Raw genomic sequence first — 3253 nt, 5'->3', positions numbered from 1 at the left:
GGTATGGCCTGCGAATCCACTGGAATAAGCTTCTGGTGATTCCAGTGCTGCTTGAGGTTTGAGATCCATGACGTTGTGCTGCGTAGACACCTCACTCACTGTCATTAAGTGAAAGATTCGCTTGATATCTGGACATGGGGTGGGGGTGGGGGTGGGGGGGGGTGCTCAGATGTCTGAGGAAGATGGCACCAGAAGGCAAGGAGGAAGGGAGGTGGCAGACGCCAACCTGCATTGGTTAGGGGGGCAGCCTGGGGCAAAGGAGGCTGAACTGGGGAGTTAAGAAGCTGGGAGAAGTGAATTCAAAGAGGAATCCTTTCTATACCATCTTGGTAAAGTAACTCTAAATCATTCTTCTAGGGTCTACAGCAAATGCTAAGTGAAGTAACCGCTTGGTTCCTCAATTATTTCTGAGAAAGGGCGAACACTGCTTCTTCCAAAAAAGCTCCGGAGAGTGACATAACATACACCCAATAATGGTGACACTGCTTAATACTTCGTGAATGGTAACATTTTCTGTAAGTGGCTTCGGCTCTTTTTACTTTATTTTTTATTTTTTAATGTTTTTATTATTTTTTGAGAGAGGGGAGGGGCAGAGAGAGTGGGACAGAGGATCTGAAGAGGGCTCTGCACACGGGCAGCAATGAGCCTGATGCAGGGCTCGAACCCACGAACCGCGAGATCGTGACCTGAGCCGTAGCCCAACGTTCAACCGACTGAGCCGCCCAGGTGCCCCCAGATGTTTTTTTTTTTTTTTAATTTTTTTTTTAACGTTTATTTATTTTTGAGACAGAGAGAGACAGAGCATGAACAGGGGAGGATCAGAGAGAGAGGGAGACACAGAATCTGAAACAGGTTCCAGGCTCTGAGCGGTCAGCACAGAGCCCAACGCGGGGCTCGAACTCATGGACTGTGAGATCATGACCCGAGCCGAAGTCGGACACTTAACCGACTGAGGCGCCCAGGTGCCCCCAGATCTTTTTAAAGAAGATGCAGCTTGACCTCACCTCCCCCAGCCCCACCGTTTACTGGGCTTTACACGTTAGCGGTGAATGGAGTCGTTGGGCTATTTGCTTTCCTTCCTCCATGGTGCTCAGCTCTATCTTTGTGGCCATCTGTGGATGCAGCGCATTCTCATTGCGAGGTGGTAAGTGCCCCGTCATTTGGACCCTTCTCATCCTGATGGGCACGTAAGCGAAGATCCCGTTCAACGCTCCCACGTCCTCATGGGGGAGAGGGGATACTCCCGGTGGGAAGTCACCTTTAAATATATTAAAGGGGAGTTTGGGGTTTGTTTGTTTGCTTGTTTTTTCTAATTTGAACGCAAAGGTCTCCAGAGACACCGCTGGGGCTACATTATCAGTTCTCCAAGAAAAGATCTCCTTGTCCATGAACTCACTCTCTTCTTCTTTCAGTCACTCAACCACCAATTGTTGAGCAGCTACCCTGGGTCAGGGATTGCACTGGGTGCTGGGAACCAGAGTGAGCCAAACCCCGGAGGTTCGTAGAGACCCCAGCATCGGGCGTGCCTGGGGGCTCTGCCTTTGTGCAGATGACAGAGCAGGGGCTGCCCAGATAATTTTGCCTCGCGGAGATGGCGGAGTGGGGGCCATCTGGGTGTTCTGACCTAGGCACCTCCAACCTGGAGAAATGAAAGAGCCCATCACAGCCAGTCCACCTGTTTATAGCTTTCCTAAAACTTGAGCGGTCCCACTGAAACAGACCCTCTCCTTCCCCCCTCCCCAAGTGTCCCAAGTGTTAGAACTGGCCGGGTCCCTGGATTTGGAGGACCCGTACTCCACACGGTGCGGGACCCTGCCTGCCAACTGCTCTGACCTGAACTGTTAGTTCTGTCCAGTCAGAGGCTCAAATCCAGTAAACCCAGGGTATTTTCATGCATTGAGTATTCTGAGGAGTCTGCTATTGCCAGACTGTGTGAGGGGCACTGTGGTTATATCAGTGACTCAGACTGACCCTGTTTTTCCCCAAGGAAGACCCTTAAGAGGAATACCATGATGCAGTGATGGGACCAGCGGGAGGACAGGGGCCATGGGAGCACGGAAGAGGCCCCAACCCGGTCTTGGAGGGCCAGGAGAATCCCCAGACGGGGATGGGAAAGACAAAGTAGACAGACCAGGATGGTTAATTTGGGCAAGTTGGCTAGCTAAGGGATGCCCAGAGAGCTGGTGCAAGCATTATGTCTGGGTGTGTCTGTCAGGGTCTTTCTGGAAGATGTTAGCATTTGCACTTGTAGACTGAGTAGAGCAGATGGCCCTCCCCAGTGTGTCCAGGCATCACCCACCCGCCCCCACCCGCCCAATGGGCACCCAGGTAGAAAGAAAAGCAGAAGAAGGGGGACTTCATTCTCTCTCTGCTTGAGCTGACGTCCCTCTTCTCTTGCCCTCAGACACCACTCATGGTTCCTGGTCTTTCGAAGTCAGATCGGGACTTATACCAAGCCCTATGATAATAAATATCCTCTCGGACACATCCTTTTCGTTCCGTTTCTCTGGAGATCCCTGACTAACACATAGGCCAAGGTGGAAGTCCCAGCTTGAGCACAGGGCCAGAGCAAGGGAGACCAGGCCTCTGCAAGGATCTGAAAGCATTTCAGGGGTAGGGACCAAAGGAACAGGGGCAGAAGCTAGCCCAGAGGAGGTGGACCTCATCCCAAACTCTGGTCTCTTTTTTTTTTTTTTTTTTTAATTTTTTTTTTCAACGTTTATTTATTTTTGGGACAGAGAGAGACAGAGCATGAACGGGCGAGGGGCAGAGAGAGAGGGAGACACAGAAATGGAAACAGGCTCCAGGCTCTGAGCCATCAGCCCAGAGCCCGACGTGGGGCTCGAACTCACGGACCGTGAGATCGTGACCTGGCTGAAGTCGGACGCTTAACCGACTGCACCACCCAGGCGCCCCTCAAACTCTGGTCTCAATTTAAGGCAGAAGGGTCTCCGGAAAGGCAGACAAGCCAAGAAGGGGCATGAGCCACTTCTCAGCCCTTCCCCTGGGCAAGGAGTTCTCTCTTGGGCACGGTGATGGCCTACAGGGGACTCATCGCCTCTTGCACTTTCAAATCTCTCCCCCCACTGACAGGAGCCAGGGACTGGGATGGGGCGGGGGGGCACGGGGTACCCCATCAGCTCCCAGGCAGAGAGCGCCAGCATGCTCGGCAAATGTGTGCCCACAAACCTCAACACCCGGGCTTATTTATTAGGCCATTTCAGGTGCTGGCCCATTTGGTGACCTGACACGG

The sequence above is a fragment of the Herpailurus yagouaroundi genome, unplaced genomic scaffold, assembly GCF_014898765.1.
Source record: "Herpailurus yagouaroundi ecotype Mexico unplaced genomic scaffold, PumYag 188, whole genome shotgun sequence".
NCBI classification, from domain to species: Eukaryota; Metazoa; Chordata; class Mammalia; order Carnivora; family Felidae; genus Herpailurus; species Herpailurus yagouaroundi.
Note: the sequence above shows the minus strand (reverse complement) of the source record.